The sequence below is a fragment of the Elephas maximus genome, chromosome 1 (assembly GCF_024166365.1).
Source record: "Elephas maximus indicus isolate mEleMax1 chromosome 1, mEleMax1 primary haplotype, whole genome shotgun sequence".
In the NCBI taxonomy this organism is placed as follows: Eukaryota; Metazoa; Chordata; class Mammalia; order Proboscidea; family Elephantidae; genus Elephas; species Elephas maximus.
Window position 1 is genome coordinate 29,727,705 of NC_064819.1, and position 17,798 is coordinate 29,745,502.

Here is a 17,798-nt window from a genome sequence, read left to right on the forward strand (position 1 = left end):
TTTAATCAAGGGATTCCATTCCCTGGAAAAAGAAATTGTGGCTTTGTTGTTGGTGAGCTTTATCTCACTGGTCTCCATGACCCACAGTTATCCACATCTGCAGATAGCCTGATGAGTTCCGTTAAAGGCAGGGGGCTGCTGCCAAAGATGCAGGCACAGTGCCCCAGGGGTAGTAAGCCTCTGTGGGCTGATTTGAAAATTGAGCCCTCTTTAATAGTAGCAAGTGTGACAGCTCCCTTCAGGACTCTAAAGGAACCTATTTCTGCCTGGGTCGCGGATCCAGTCCCTTCGGTTTAAGGTGGAAAGCGCTGTCCTGGCTGCCACCTGCCCCATCGGCTCAGCCAGGGTGTCCCTGGGCTCTGTCCTCATCTTCTCTCTCATCTTTCTCCAGTCCTTCCTCTTGGGCTATTCCTCAGCCCAAGACCCTCAATCAGCTCATTCCTTCATTTCTCTCGCCTTTTTGGAATCCAGAATTGCACTAAAAAGTCTTCTAGGACCTGTTCAATTCCAATATTACTCCCAGCTCAGGAATGCACAGTACAAATTAGTTCCTTAAAGGTCCTCGCCATCTGCCAGTGGGAAGCCCTACGTTGTTTTTCCTTAAAATTTTTAAACAATGAAAATGGCACAGTTAAAATTATACATTCTCCTAGGGTTGTCCCCTGTAATTCACAACTGCTTTTTGCAAGGTGTTTCTACCACACTGCTGCATATATTATTGTTATTCCATGGAACCAGTACATGAAAGTATTAAAGCTGTCAGGACTAGACAGTGGAGCTCCCTGCTTAACTCTTAGACAAATGAAAAAGGATATAGAAAAATTCCAGACTGATGAAATGAACACAACAGTAAAAAGGGAATTTTCTGATTTTTTTTTTTTTTACTCTTTTGTCTTTGACAAAACCTGCAAATTCAAAACATCGATCCACCCCAGACACCCTATTAACTCAGAATGAAGCCACTCCCAAAGTTCACCCTTCAGCCAGAGATTAGACAGGCCTATAAAACAAACAATATGCGTGAGGAAGGTGCTTCTTAGTTCAATCACATATACGAGACCGAAAGGACAACTCCTGCCCAAAAACAAAGACAAGAAGGCAGGAATGGGCAGGAAAACTGGAAGAATGAGCATGGGGAACCCAGGATGGAAAGGGAAAGGGGGAGAGTGCTGACACATTGTGGGGATTGCAACCAATGTCACAAAACAATTTGTGTATAAATTTTTGAATGAGAAACTAACTTGAACTGTAAACTTTCACCTAAAGCACAATAAAATTTTTTAAAACATCAATCCATCAACCAACTTGGATTGGGAGAATTCTGAAAAGAAGAATTTCCAAAGCTAGAGATTATCATACACAATAATGAAATCTTGTTTTTTTCAAAGACTGGCTATACAGTAAAAGCTGCGAAAGCCAGAACCTGTGTCAGAGGAGGAAAGCTCAAATATTTTCCACTAATAGCAAGCGATAGAAAAGTGATAAGCTGAATCATGCCGAAGGCAGAAAACCAGCAAGACCAGGAAAAGCAGGGCAATCCCATTGAGTTCCAGCTCTCATGGGTTTCATGGTTTGCCACTTATGAATTTAGTGAGTCTTCATTTTCTCATTCACTATAGCCTTTCATCACACTTCAGACTGAGTTAGAAGATAACAGAAGATAGAAACAGAGATAGAAAGAGCCAATATGATGAATTTTGTTCTTAAGAACTCTAATAAAGGTCAGATCCAGGAAAGGGCTAAACACAACCAAACAGGCTATTGGATTATGGGTAGCCACACCCCCTATTATCCCAGTCCTCCAGATCACTAGGTTAATGGAAGCTCCTCTCCTGACAAGGGGGCCAAACAAATGAGACTGATGATGGGCATGCCTAGAGGTGGCAAGGTCAGACCTGATCAGGACTGTACTTCCTGCTAATGAGGAAATCCCTGGGCAAATGTGCAAGTGATTTAACACAGACGTCTCCATCTGAAACACTTCTAATACCTCCTCCTCTCCCTCAGCTGTAGCAGCATACCTCTTCCTCTTCCTCAGCTGTAGCAGCATCCGTGGGGGTCAGACATCTATAAAAATACAGTAAAACCTGCGGAAGCTGGAACTTGTATAGGGAGGAAACCTGTCAGAGGAGGAGAACTCAGATATTTTCCACTAAAATGAGCGATAGAAAAGTGATAAGACTGCACCCTGTCAAAGGCGAGAAACTTGTAAGACCTGGAAAAACAAGGCAGTCCTGTTAAGTTCCACCTCTCATAGGTTTCACTGTACAGTGAAAAAATGGAATAAAGGTAGATTTTAACCAAATTGCCTTAGAAATTGTCACATGCCTATGTGATGTTGGTAATTAACAACCAGATTCCAAGAATTCTACAATGTTAGAGCTAAAAAGGTATTTGAGATCACTACGTACAATTTCTTCATCTCGTATGTTAAAACCAAAGCTGAGGAAAAATTTTTAAAAAGCTGAGTGAGTATTTGCTTTACCAAAGATGATCTGAGACTGCTACAGAGACCCTAATATCTTAGTCCCATTCTTCTTCCATTGTATCACTGAGCCATACAGCAAGAAAAGAGAAAACGTGTTAATTTTATCCATTTAATATAAATAATCTCCTACATAGAGAAGGAAGGCAGGTAAAGGAAGGTGCAAACAGTTAAGTGCTCCACTACTAGCAGAAAGATTGGCAGTTCGAACCCACCCAGAGGCAACTCATAAGGCAAGCCTGGGGATCTGCTTCCAAAAGGTCACAGCTTTGAAAAACCGATGGAGCAGTCCTACCTGGCACGTATGCGGTCACCATGAGTTGGAACTGACTCAGCAGCAACTACTAACGCCGCCACCCCAAGGGTCCAATTCACCCTCTGTTCAAGGTGGTGCATGTGAAACTCCTGCTAAAGTGTAAACAGCGCAAGAAATGTTAAGTGTCTCTGGTATTGCCTACAGTGGTGGTTCTCTGCCCCAATTCATCTGAGAAATAGAGCACAAGCCCACCCTTACCTCCGGCTTACTATGCAGTGATTGTCAGTGGTGATATCACGGAAGGACCTCACACACACACACACACACACACACACACACACACACACACACACGGAGTAGCTAGCCTAACAGGGCACAGGCAAAGTTTGAAAAGGTTCCCTAAGCATTACACCTGCCCTGGAATGGAAAAATCTATAATCCAAAAAAAGAAAAAAAAAAAATGACACTGTTACTGAAACAAACGCTTATGGAACGTCTATGTGCCAAGCATTGGGTATAAAGTGGTGAACAAAACACATAAAAAGTCAATACTAAAAATACCTTGAGTTTTAGGATTTAGATTAAGCTCTTTTTATACCCAAGGTGCCTGACTTGGTCAACCACAGGTCTCTCAGTTTGATGGTTCCTCTATCTTCTTGAGGGATCTATATCTACACATCAACCATAGACTAAAAAGTTTTGGACTTTAACCCACCCTCAATATTCCCCATCCTCCTCCTACTTTTATGTTTTCCTCTTAACACTTCCACCGTTGAAATATACTACATAATTTACTTACTTATCGTCTCTACCCATTAGAAGAAAACAAGCCTTAAGAGGGCAAGGATTTTTGTGTTTTATTCTCTGCTGTGTATCCACTACCTAGAACACATGGTAAATGCTCAATAAATATCTGATTAAATGAATGAAAACACCACTACATTTGCCAGTTCTACTTGGTACATCATGGTCTCCCCACCATCCCCTTCAGTCATTCTCCCACGCCCAGTATATTGGCCCTCCGTCCTCTTAGGCCCTTTCCTGCTGGCTAAGTATAGGCAGAGCAGGCAGCCTGGGCTCCATGGTTAGCTATCACATGAAAATCCTCATTTACTCTCACCCTGTCATCTTCCACCACAGCTGCTGTGCCAACCCTTAATCCTGTATTACCCTCACCTTCCAATTTACCTTACTCTTTGTCCAGACCTGAGCCTTCCTAGATCTTAAATTCATGCTGGACTTGGCCAATAACAAATCATGGTAGTACTCAGTGCTCAAAATCCATGGTAGACAGAGGAAAGGGAATGGGATTAAGAATTAGAACTGGGTTTGAAAACTAGGTGTGATGTGCATTGTCTGGTGTGTCTTTGGTTGAGTCAGCAATCTTTCTGAGCTTGTTCTCTCATAAGTAAGGTGGGGATAGCAGTACCTACTTCATATCATGAGGATTATATTTTAAATGAAATAATGTATGTGAAAGCTCCTAGCAGGTCTACAGGCATATAAAACGAAAACCTAGTCCATTGCAGTTGAGTCGATTCTGACTCATGGAAACCCTATAGGACAGAGTAGAACTGCCCCACAGGGTTTCTAAGGAGTGGCTAATGGATTCGAACTGCCGACCTTTTGGTTAGCAGCCGAGCTCTTAACCACTTCACCACCAGGGCTCCATAGGCATACAGAAAGCTGTTTAATAAATGTTAGTTCCTCATCTTTAACATATTTTACTGACCTCCAATAACATCTCACTTTTTGCAGGTGACTATTTAACCAAGAAAATCCTTGCTTCCTGGTATGAATCTTAATTTCCCTCTCTTTCCTCCTTTCCCCGTCAGAATTCTCTCTCTTCACTCATCCTGATGTATAAGTGGTGTTCCTTTTCTAAGACTAACCCATCCGTGCCAATAATTTTCAACATTGATTAGAATCATTTAGAAAGATTTTTTTAAAAATGCAGATGTCTGGACCCTACCACAGATGGATTAAGTATCTCTGGGGGGGAGGAAGGGAGGGAGGGATATGGTATCAGTGTTTCTTTTTTTTAATTGCCCAGGTAGGGTTCCAAGAAATTCACTGAGGGGAAGAATAGCCTTTTTAACAAATAGTGCTGGAACAACAGGATATCCACATTCCAAAAGGATGAAGTTAGATTTCTTCCTTATACCATACACAATAAGTAACTCAAATGGATCATAGACCTAAATGGAAGAGCCAAACTTCAGAACTCTTAAGGTAAATCACAGCAGTCAATCTTCCTGACCTTGGATGAGGCAGTGGTTTATTAGATATGACCCCAAAAGCACAACCAGTTAAAAGAAAAAATAGATACATTGAGCTTCATTAAAATTAAAAACTTTTGCAAAAGATATCAAGAAAATGAAAAGATAACACACACAATGGGAGAATATGTTTACAAATCATATACCTGCTAAAGAACTTATATCCAGAATATATAAAGAATATTTATATCTCAACAATGAAAAGATAAATAACCTAATTTTAAAATGGGCAAAGGATCTGAATAGGCCAAAGAAGAGATACATATGGCCAATAAACACACAAAAAGATGCTCAACATCATTAGCCATTAAAAAACCAAAACCAAACCCAGTGCTGTCAAGTCGATCCTAACTCATAGCGATCCTATAGGACAGAGTAGAACTGCACCATAGAGTTTCCAAGGAGCACCTGGCAGATTCGAACTGCCAGCCCTTTGGTTTTCAGCCGTAGCACTTAACCACTACGCCGCCAGGGTTTCCAGTTAGGGAAATGTAAACCAAAACCACAATGAGATACCACTTCTCACTCACTAGGGTGATTCTAATGAAAAAGACGGAATAACAAGTGTTGGTGAGGATGTGGAGAAACTGGAACGCTGGCACACTATTAGTAGGAATGTCAAATGATGCAGCCACTTTGGAAAATAGTCAGGCATTTCCTCAGAACATTAAACATACAGTTACTGTATGGCTTAGCAATTCTACTCCTAGGCATATACCCAAGAGAAATGAAAACACACATCCACATAAAATTTTGCATATGAATATTCATAGCAGCATTATTCATAATAGCCAAAAGGTGGAAACAGCCCAAATGTTCATCAACTAATGAGTGGACATAATAGAATACTATTCAGCAATAAAAAGGAATCAGCTACTGAGTCATGCTACAATATAGATGAAACTCGAAAGCATTATGTTAAGTCACAAAAGACCATATATTGTTTAATTTCATTTATTTGAAATGTCCAGAATGGGCAAATCTATAGAGAGAGAAAATAGATGAATGGTTGCCTAGGGCTAGTGGTAGAAGCCCTGGTGGCACAGTGGTTAAGGGCTCGGCTACTAACCAAAAGGTTGGCAGATCGAATCCACCAGCCACTCCTTGGACACCCTATGGGGCAGTTGTACTCTGTCCTGTAGGGTTACTATGAGTCAGAATCAACTCGAGGGCATCCATCGGGTTTGGTTTTGGGGTTACATATAGAGAAAGTAGATTAATGGTTGCCTAGGACTAGTGGTGAGGGGTGGGCGCAGGGTGGGTGGTGAAGAATGAAGAGTGACTACTTATGGGCTTGGGGCTTCTTTGTGGGGTGAGGAGAATGTTCTAATAGTGATTATGATGATGGTCGCAGAACTCTGTGACTATTCTACAAACACTGAATAGTAAAAAAAAAAAAAAAAAAAGACAAGAAAAAGTTCCACTGAAAATTCTAATGTTAAAGTCTATTTTCAAGGAACAATTTCTGAACCATGACACTATGTGCTTGGTAATTTGCCTTCTAGATGACTTTGGGGAGGGGAGGAAGACTGCATCGTCTAAACCTTCATCTTCTCTATATCCTTACAGCATAATAACCAACACCCAAGAGTGTGGTATCTTTTGAATGACTTTTTTTTTTTTTTTTAATTATCAAAGGGCTCTGAGAAAATGTTCTTCCTTTTAATCAAAATTGCAAGAGTCAGGCTGCCACCTGGCAGAATTGGTCATCTTGGCTATCTTGATTCATTTGAGTCCCCCAAGCAATTAGCTCAGCTGAAGCAGGCGGTCAGAGGGCAGGCAGACAGCAAACTAAACTGACCGGTTCTGCCGTCCACAGTCTGGTTGTTCCCTCAGATACCGGTGGATGTGGCCTCCGGCCCTTAGAAACCATTCTTTGGACAGTTCCCCCGGACACGGCTCCGGTTTGACTGACTTTGTTTACTAAATAAATTAATTCCTACTTCTGGAGTAGCTTCAATTTTTAAACAGAAAGCCATCTATTGACTGTCACTGATACACAGGATTTTATTGTTTGATATTAAACAATTAAGAGTTATTGTGTTTGTTTTTTTCCTACGAGTACCCTATATATGAAAATAAGTATAACCTAGAATACAGCCACTGGGAGAGAGTGGGAGATTCTAGAGTCACTCTGTGCCATAAAGGGATAGTTTTACCTTAATAATCCAAAGTGCAGCTTCGTCACAAAATGTACATAAAAGAGAGTCTGATGAACATCTCCTAAGGCGAGCTAAATTACATAAACCCATTTCTTTAACAGATCCTAACAATTTAGACTTTAGATACAGAAAAAAAATGAAACCTGCTGCCGTCAAGTTGATTCCAACTCATAGTGACCCTATAGGACAGAGTAGAACTTCCCCATAGCGTTTCCAAGGAGAGCCTGGTGGATTTGAACTGCCAACCTTTTGGTTAGCAGCCTTAGCTCTTAACCACTATGCCACCAGGGTGGCCAGTCTTTTATATATATATAATTTTTATTGTGCTTTAAGTGAAAGTTTACAAATCAAGTCAGTCTCTCACACAAAAACCCATATACACCTTGCTACACTCTCCCAATTACTCTCCCCCCAATAAGACAGCCCGCTCTCTCCCTCCACTCTCTCTTTTCTTGTCCTTTTCACCAGCTTCTAACCCCCTCCACCCTCTCATCTCCCCTCCAGGCAGGAAATACCAACATAGTCTCAAGTGTCCACCTGATCCAAGAAGCTCACTCCTCACCAACATCCCTCTCCAACCCTTCGTCCAGTCCAATCCAGTGTCCAGTATTTTGAAAGTAGGCTTCAATAATTTAAAATGACTTTGAAATGGCTACTTTCAACAAAGTTTCTGAAGGTGCACAAAAAAAAAGAAAAATGCTAAAATAAGTGGAGATGTTTATATTATGCACGGTTTGGGGTATAAAATGTCATTTCATTTGTTTAACCTAAACCAGTTGCTGCTGAGTCGATTCCGACTCAGGGTGACCCTACAGGACAGAGTAGAACTGCCCCATAGGGTTCTAAGGCTGTACATCTTAAAGGCAGCAGACTGTCACACATCTTTCTCCCTTGGAGTGGCTGGTGTGTTCGAACAGCTGACCTTTCAGTTAGCAGTCAAGCTCTTAACCACCGCACCACCAGGGCTCCTTTTATTCCACCTAGCAAATAAAAAACAGCAAAATATGAAACCACAGCCAACTAAATGTAGGACAAAGATCTGATTTAGAACCAGGCAGAGGTTTCCCTTCTCCTACAACTCTAGCGAGTTCAATGGCACTTAAATAAATAAATAAGAAGAGCTGAGTGAGGGCATTGCCAGATTGAGAGACAAAAGAAAATGCCAAATCCCCAGGCATGAAAACTTTGAAATTAAATATGAGTTGAAAGATTCACTAAGAAGAATAATCCAAAAGATAGCATTAGAGCCATACTTCAGAAGCCTTGCTTTATGAGATAACATTAGGATGTGAAAATCTCAAAACCAAATATTGATTATTCAAGCTAAACGTGACAACTTGGGATGATAAGCAGTCACAGGCATTTTGGGTTCCCTCTCACTGGAAGGAGCAGTCAGATGCATGCAGTGGACTAGCATATAAATGGCTCAAAGCGAGACAGTTGGAAAATGCTACTAGATTATTTGGGTTGAGGATCTGCCCCAGAGGCAGACATGTCACAGTGTCACATTCCTCTTCTTTACTATCACAACCAACTTGCGCCAGAACAAACCAGAGTCTTGGAAAACAGATTTAATCACAGATACTGACTTACTGCTAAAACTTGGAGCAAACTATCAAACCAATTTAAGACGTGGACCGCATCAGATCTTAACTGTGTTTCCCAAACCCAATGGAATAAACTATCTTCAGTGGGAAGTTTACCTTATGAACATATTTGTGTGCATTTCTATGCAAGATAATTATGGAACGCAGTAAGAAACCACTTCTTAGTTTTTGCTAGGGGACATTTTTTAAAAATTAGAATTTTAAGGATAACTTCCCCCTTGCCTCTAGTACAGGCTTTGAGGTTTTTTCCAGACAGTGTAAATAAGGTGTATACCGTGACATAGAGGAGTTACAGATATGCATAAATACCCCACTATAGCTCCCATAATAAAAGCTTGAGAAAAAAATGATTGAACAAGTACTCATCTTCCCCAGATTGCCATCTGAGGTTATCCACTGCTGGACAATCAGGAAACAAAGGCAAGGTGAAGGGCGAGAAACAACAGAAAGGACAGCAGAAAGCAAGACAAGTGCCCAGCGGGCTGGAACCTGCTGTTTCTAGCGGGCCCGGTTCTCCCCGGCACCGTGCTGGTGACCTGGGCTTTTCCTCTCATACCACCCTCATCCCCTCTCAGAGAAACGCACCTCCCTTTAAGGAGAGCCGAGCCAGCATCTGGAGGTAATGTGCAGAGCCGTAAACGAAAAACGTCCACGTCTAGCAGGCAGACAAGCAAAGGAAAACCAGCTGTCAGTTTCAGAGGCTCCTAGCTGTAAGGGGGTTTCGGGTTTCTCTCTGCCCCCGTCTCTGTCTGTCTGGCTCCCTCTGTCTCCCTCAATATTATCCGTTTGCTAATCACCTCCAATCACAAATACGTTCTCCATCTGCCCCTGCGAGATAAATGCGAAGGAAACAGAAAAACAGAGTGCAGTACTCACCACGATGAAGGATTCCTACACATGCCGTCCCATTTTCTTGCTTTAAAAAGATGGACGGTTAATTAAAAAAAAAAAAAAAAAAAAAAACGGCCTTGCAGAATTAGAAAAATCAAGGGCGGTGGATTCCACCCACACAATCCCCCCAGCGCACTGCAAAGGGGCCCAGAGGCTTGCTGACGTCACAGACTCATGAATGGATGTAAATCGGGCTGGTTCAGGATTCCGCACAGACTTGGCTGTGGGTGGGCCGTGAAAAAGAAAGGGAGGCTCCAGGGGAGGCCCGGCCAATGGGCTTCAGGCAGTTATGGCCTGCCTTCCTGTAGAGGGAATCTGGTCACAGAGTACACACAGCCCGCCAATCAGTCGCCTGCCACTGCCTTACGACAGACAGGCAGCTCCAGGAGTGTGTGCGTGTGTGTCTCTGTGTGCGCGCGCGCGCGTCTGTGTGTCTGTGTGTACGCGCGCGCACGCGCCTCATGCCTTGACAGTCATGAGAACAATATTATTGGAGGGAATCAAAATAGAATTTCGGTAGAATCAATGCCACCAAAAAGTGCAGACAGAAGAAAATTCCATAATCTTTTATCCTCTAGAGTTATTCTCTTTAATCTATTTCTTGCTGTTCAGCAATGTGGCCCATGTGATTAAAAAAAAAAAAAAAACCCAAGGAAAATAGTTTATAAAACTGGGGCCCAGTGGAATGCATGCCCTGTGCACCAAGACTTGTAAAAGCAAAATAGTAGGGAAGGGGTGGATGGGTAGGCTAATGACTAAAGAAACACAAACATACAAATATAAGGCGATATTACACAAGTGTAATTGTTTTGTATAACAATAACATCTTGTTGACCTTTGTGATAAAGCAAAGAGGGCGTGGAAGGGTAATTCGCTGCTACGGTTGAATAAGGTAGAACATTTCCTTGTTGGTTTATTCAACTTCTGATATTCAATTAAGGCAAAGCTCCAAAAGGGATCTTAATGAATCTTAGAGAAAACTTGCCTTTCAGTAAGAAGTCTTATCATTAACAGTAAAAATAACTACATTAAATTCACCCAACGGGCTGGTGACACTTATCTGTTGTTGTTGTTGGCTGCTATGGTGTCACCCCCACACCCCCTCCTGGTGGCCACACGCACAGCGGAACAAAAACCCTTCCCCGTCCTATGCCATCCCCACGACGTTTCTTTACTCTTTATTTTAAAAAGTTGCAACGTTACACGAAAGTAGAGATTAATTTGTTGTCCTTCTACCCCATCACTTTGCTTTGAAATTACCGATATCAGGACTTTTTTGAACTTGGGAAATGTCCTCAAATCCTTGAAACTGGCACACGCATTCATGGTTAATACGAAACCTCAGTTCTGAGGTGTCCAGTGACCAAGGACATTCTGAACAGAGATCTGCTCTCTTTCTCAGTCAGGTTCTTTTGTACAGCTGAGAGAAGGAAGGTGGTAGCCTGTTTCTGTGGTTGTGGGGGATCCAAACCCCAGACTAATGAGTACCACACAGTGCTCAGCTCATCTGGAACAAGAGACCTTTCCAGGACTACTTTATACATGTTATCAGAAGGGATCAGTCCCTGGAGAAGCACATCATGCTTGGTGGGGTGGAGGGTCAACGAAGAAGAGGAAGACCCTCAATGAGATGGACTGATACAGTGGCTACAGCAATGGGCTCAAGCATAACAAAGACTGTGAGATGGCGCAGGACCGGGCGGTCTTTCTATTGTATGTAGGGTTGCTATGAGTCCGAGCTGACTCGATGGGACCAAACAACAACAACTTTATACACAGCAAAGATGTTAACTGTACTTTTCTATATACTCAAGCCATAGAATAAGATGATTGGCAAACAACGTATTCAACAAATTTCTCTAAAGGAGCTTACTGTGGAATATTACTACGTAAAAGATAGATCCAAAGTTTACCTGTGTAAGATGGGAGTGGTCAAGGCCAATGCAGCACTGGTACGTTCCCAATAGGCCCGAGTTGTACCACACAGGCCTATAACAACATGTATGTGTACCAAGGATACACCAAAAGAATCAGATTTATAGAAAACATTTTTCTTCCAAAATAATTGTAGTTGTTGCTAGCTGTCGTCAAGTCAGCCTTGCCTCCTGGTGACCCTATGCACAGTGGGATTGGACACAGACTAATTTAAAAAAAAAGGGGGCAACCTCTTTACGGAAAATGTCAATGAGATTGGCAAAATCTGTTACAGAAGCTAACAAGTTTGCTGTGAGGTTTGACAGCAATGTCATTACTATCAAGGATGGGGTTAGTCTCTGAAGCAATTCAGCAAAACAGGATCTGTAAATGCCTCTAACAACACCTCCTAAGACTGCTGGCTCAATATTTATTATCTGGCAAATAAAAACTAGCTGGCTCTATCGACTTGTCACTTTAGTAAGTAGCACCCTGTACCACAGGAGCCCTAGTGGTGCAGTGGTTAAGAGCTCGGCTGCCAACCAAAAGGTCAGGGCAGTTTGAATCCACCAGTCGCCTCTTGGAAACCCTATGGGGCAGTTCTACTCTGTCCTATAGGGTCACCTGAGTTGGAATTGACTCAGTGGCTCAGGGTTTGGTTTTGGTTTTTTGTACCCTGTACTACAGAAATATCAACTGGACAACAAAAAATTTCTCCATGTCAAATATCATGGGAAATCGCTGGAAAGATAAATGGTTTCCCCAGATTGTAGAAGCTGTAGAGGTCAGTCTCAGAGAAAGCTACCATTTGTGGGGCGGAAGAGGGGGAGGGAGAGATAGAGATACATAGAAAAGACATGGAGCCACACTGCCCAAGAGAGCTTCCTGCGATGATGAAAATGTTCTAGAATTGGCACTGACACAATGGCCACGTGTGCTTACTGAGCATTTGAAATGTAATGAGTGTGGCTGAGGAACTGAATTTTAAATTTTACTTAATTTTAATTAATTTAAATTTAAAAAGAAATAGTCATATGCGGCTACCATATGGGACAGTGAAGCTCTAAAAAAATCCAGCCAAGCCCCATCATCACAAGTAATTTTTACTTCAGCGTGTGAGCATGCTAAGCTCAGAGGACGACAAAGCCATTATCAAGGCGCGTAATCTCTTTTCAGGACCAAAAGAACCTCTTCAGATTTCAGTAATGACTAGAAGACAACTCTGGTCTCATTACCCAAGAAGAAATTCAAGATTCATTACTGGATAAAAATCTAAGAACAGGAGTTAAGGTACTATCATTCAGCTCTAAAAAATGAGGTATTCTAGTTTGGGGTGATGGTGTTTTGTTTTGTTTTTTAAAGAAAAAATGTAGGTTTTTTAAACAAGCAAATGACTCATTGCGGCCAGAATCTAACGGAAATCCAAAGTATCATGACCCAGTGGCAATCTCTGTTAGAAATATCCGGCAAAAGAAAGAAAGGGTACACACCGCCTAAATATCATTAGACTCCTAGGCCCCAGCAGAATCGCTACCATCAAGTTAAACTTTTATGTTGTGACTGTGCTGTTATCAAGAATTATTATTATAAGGAACAGTCATATTGCTTCTGCGATGTTCATTACCGTGCTCAATGTCCCCCGTGTGAGGAGTTCACGAGAGGACTTCAGTTTAGAACTTAATACCAGGGAAAGCTTTTCTGTTCTTGGTGAATATTAGGCATCCACCTCTCAGACGATAACAATGTAATCTATCACATTTCCATTTTTTTCTTCTTCTTTTTTTTTTGCTCCTGCTCCTGGGAAGCTCAGAGGCAACTTTTGTGTTCAATAATATATACTGTAGCTTTTGCAGTTGGCATATGTGCTTTCCCTTCTTCTTTGACTTTTTGATTTCCCTTTTTGTTAACCAGCCATGCTCTTAACCACTGCACCACCAGGGCTCCTTGTCAAGCTTACTCTATAGGTGTTTCCTTCATGTTAAGCCCTTCAAATTCTTTTTGAAAAGACAGGCTATAAATACAAATTCATACTCTATTAACTATTAACTTTTAAAGATGTGAAAATCACCTCACATTGGTAAATTCTAAAATCATCTTTATGATAAAAGAAAACCCTAAATGTGCGCATAAGTATGGCAGACTTTGAAGAAGTTAACTGGACTTGAACACTTCCCTATTTTGTATTAAAGGAAAATAAAACATCTAATCAGGCGGAGAAAAGAAATTGCTTTGAGATTTTATATGCTATTTAGAATAAATCTTCACAACTTAATGAACTTCTAATGTATCATCCCTGTTGAAAGGATGACTACAAATGAAGGATGTAAGAATTCTTCTCTGATTGAGGTTGCAAATGCACCGAAACAAATCAAAAGTAAATGGACTTCTCAGTTAATAAAATGTTTAACAGCCCCCAAAGACATCATTCCATCACACACAAATTATGGCAAAAAAAACAAACCCACTGCTGTTGAGGGACTAAAAATTATATCTTGAGTTTATAAGGGCACTCTACACATTGAAAGAGCAAAAGAAAGCTTTACACATTTCTTTCCTCATCCATGGAGCCCTGGTGGCACAGTGGTTAAGAGCTCGACTGCCAAACAAAAGGTTGGCAGTTCAAATCCACCCTATGGGGCAGTTCTACTTTGTCCCATAGGGTTGCCATCAGTTGGAATCAACTCGACAGCAATGGGTTTGGTTTTTTTGTTTGGCTTGCTTTTTCTCATCCACATAAAATCTGTACTACTTTCAGAGAGCTCATGAAAAGAAATGTAGCCATCTAGCATCAATGAGTCTCAACCCACCTGGATCAAAGGAGAATGAAGAACACCAAGGACACAAGGTAATTATGAGCCCAAGAGACAGAAAGGGCCACATGAACCAGAGCCTATATCATCCTGAGACCAGAAGAACTAGATGGTGCCCCACTGTAACCGATGACTGCCCTGACAGGGAACACAACAGAGAACCCCTGAGGGAGGAGGGGAGCAGTGGGATGCAGACCCCAAATTCTCATAAGACCAGACTTAATGGTCTGACTGAGACTGGAAGGACCCCGGTGGTCATGGCCCCCAGACCTTCAGTTGGCCCAGGACAGGAACCATTCCCGAAGCCAACTCTTCAGATATAGATTGGACTGGACAATGGGTTGGAGAGGGATGCTGGTGAGGAGTGAGCTTCTTGGATCAGGTGGACACTTAAGACTATCTTGGCATCTCCTGCCTGGAGGGGAGATGAGAGGGTAAAGGGGGTTAGAAGCTGGTGAAATGGACACAAAAAGAGAGAGTGGAGGGAGGGAGTGGGCTGTCTCATTAAGGGGAGAGTAATTGGGAGTATGTAGCAAGGTGCATATAAGTTTTTGTGTGAGAGACTGACTTGATTTGTAAAGTTTCACTTATAGCACAATAAAAATTATAAAAAAAAAAAAAAAAGAAATGTAGCCATCTAACTTCTCACCTTCTGATCCTGTTTTAATTTCCCCCTTCTTCAGGTAGATAAAACTTGGCATTTCCATTTTAACCTCATAGTGCAGGTAACATGATTGGAGACCAAAATATGAGAAGAGTGGACATCTGCCACTTTTCTTCTAGTCTGTCCTGCATCTTCTCCATCCACAGAAACTGTTTCTCCCTCACACTCGGACCAAGTGCTTCAGGTGGAGCTGACCCCACCTGAAACTAGAACGCCACGAAAGGACACGTGACCCAAGGCCGGCTAATTCACCTCCTTGGTCAAAACAATTAGTGAAAGGATAGACACATGACCCAAGCCAGCCAGTAAGAGTTATCTAAGTCATCCCCAGAATGTTTGCTGCAACTCTTTTATGGGGAAAAGGTACATTTGTTTCACCAGGCTGGCTATAAGTATAAGGCACTTAAGCAGACAGCTGTCATCTTTGTTCACATATATAGGGCAGGTGAAAGCAGACCTGAGAGACAGAGAAAAGATGACAGATTCCTGTCAGTGACTGAGTGCCTACCTTCAGTCATGCCTGAAGCCTCCAGATTACATAAACCAATACATCCCTTCCTCCTCCTCCTCCTTTTTTAGGGGCTTAAACCAATTTAATATAGGTTTCTGTTACTTGCAGCCAAAAGAGTCCTTATTAATACGTTATTCGTTGAATTCACTTCAGTTTTGCTCAAGACTCACCCAAATTAATATCAGACTCTGTACTATGACAGTTTCCTTTCTGACACTAATCATTTCCATATTTTGGTAGATTAACTTTTAAATTCTGCATTCTTTCACTCTGTGTTTGCCCTTATTATTGTCTTTGTCATCCTCAAATGTACAACATTCTTAAGACCCAGCATTTCCTCTCAGTAGTAAACTCTTTGGCATTTTAAAGCAAGTGACTTTCAAAGAAGTATTCTCAATTAACCCAGACTTTAAAATGCATTCACTCAGAAACCCTGGGCAAGTTTCTTGGGTGCCATGTGCATCACAGTAAAATGGAAGTAACTGTAGATTTAGCAGAGTACCTCAACATGGTGAACAGTCAATGCCAGCCACATACCCAACAACCTCATGGTCAAAGTCATAACTAAACTTACCTTGTGTGTCTCAACACTTCGTGGATTTCCTCACTGGTTATCCTGTTTTGAGGCAGACTTTATAACTCTGGATCTCTCAGATTGTTTATTATTTCTCTCTATTCAGAGATTATAAAAACCTGCTTTTCCTATGATCTTCCCTTTCCCTGACTTTCATCTTAAAGTCAATTCTCAATTATTGTTGTCTCAATGTCTGCTTTATGGCCTTCCTGTGATTGATCTGCGTATGCTGAAAAATTGAAGCCCAAGCAAAATGTAAACAGCATGCATCTGCCCAAGAACTTTTTGTCCCAAGTGAAAAAATTACTTTATCATTTACTAAGTTGAATTATCTGTGCCATTACTCTCTTCCATTCATGAAGATAAGCATTAAGGAGTATAATAATAATATAGCTACAAACGGTCAGTTTGTACTACATGTCAAGCATTGTGCTAAGAGCCCCACATTATTATCTCATTTAAGCCCTACAGCGACATGAGGTAGGGGTTTCAGTCTGTTTTAAAATGAGGAATGTGAGGCATTAAAAAAAAAAAAAAAAAAAAAAGCCCTGTTGCCATCAAGTTGATTCTGACTTATACCGCCCAAATAGGACAGAGTAGAACTGTCCCATAGGGTTTGCCAAGGAGTAGCCCGTGGATTCGCTCTACCAACCTTTTGGTTAGCAGCTGAGCTCTTAACCATTGTGCCACCAGGGCTCCATGTGAGGCATAAAACCAAAAAAAAACCCAAACCCGTTGCTGTCGAGTTGATTCTGACTCATAGAGACCCTACAGGACAGAGTAGACTGCCTCATAGGGTTTCCAAGGAGCGGCTGGTGAATTCAAACTACCGACCTTTTGGTTAGCAGCTGAGCTCTTAACCACTGTGCCACCAGGTCTTCATGTGAGGCACCAAAAGGCTAAGTAACTTGCCAAATCACAAGGCCAGTTTTTAACAAAAGCGGCAGACTCCAGAACCTATGCTGTTATTATGCCAGACTATAAAACAAAAGATAATTGAACCAAGGATCTCACACTAGAAAGATCCAAGCAATTAGATATGTTTTAAGAGAAATTTGTATAATCATCATCCATTTAAACAGTTATCCTACAGTAATTATTGAAGAAGTATTTGCTATCACATATGGCCCTTTGTAAGGGCGTGATCCACAGGCCTCTGAATAACCAATAGGGGTACCCAGCATCCCAATCTGTGATAGTGGTAAGGACCATAATAGGGCAAATGAAAACCAGTCTATTAGAACCTATTTCATGAAGAGAACTGTTCAGGATCACCCACGTAGACGATGTACGTGCTTAGACCTACAGCAAAAAAAAAAAAAAAAAAGAGGAAGCACCCAAAATATTCATTTATCACAGAATCAGATATTTGACATATTTGTTTTAAAGAATCAAAGTTGCCATTGTGGGAAAAATAAAAATTTTATTGGACCTCATTATGTACTATACAGTTAGCATGTTTTGATGATTTTAACTTAGTATTTGGGCAAGAGATAATTTTTTCCCCGTGTTTGGAATCATAAAGGAACCCTGGTGGTGCAATAGTGAAGCACTTGGCTGTAAACCAAAAAAGGTCAGTGGTTCGAACCCACCAGCCGCTCCACGGGAGAAAGATGTGGCAGTCTGCTTCTGTAGATGACAGCCT

The 17,798-nt window shown here is 41.5% G+C and overlaps 1 protein-coding gene across 11 annotated transcripts in view; it reads right to left on the reverse strand.

Annotated features, from left to right (window-relative positions):
* Nucleotides 1-17,798, reverse strand: part of MAP3K13 (mitogen-activated protein kinase kinase kinase 13) — a 187,266-nt gene that overhangs the window by 99,487 nt on the left and 69,981 nt on the right. For 4 of the 11 annotated variants that reach the window (XM_049881208.1, XM_049881131.1, XM_049881170.1 and 1 more), the window contains exon 1: nucleotides 9,666-10,252. The exons of the other annotated variants lie outside the window; for them this stretch is intronic. The gene's annotated coding sequence lies outside the window, so the exon portion shown is untranslated. Of the gene's footprint in view, nucleotides 1-9,665; nucleotides 10,253-17,798 lie in introns of those variants that run through there. 11 annotated transcript variants of the gene reach the window in all.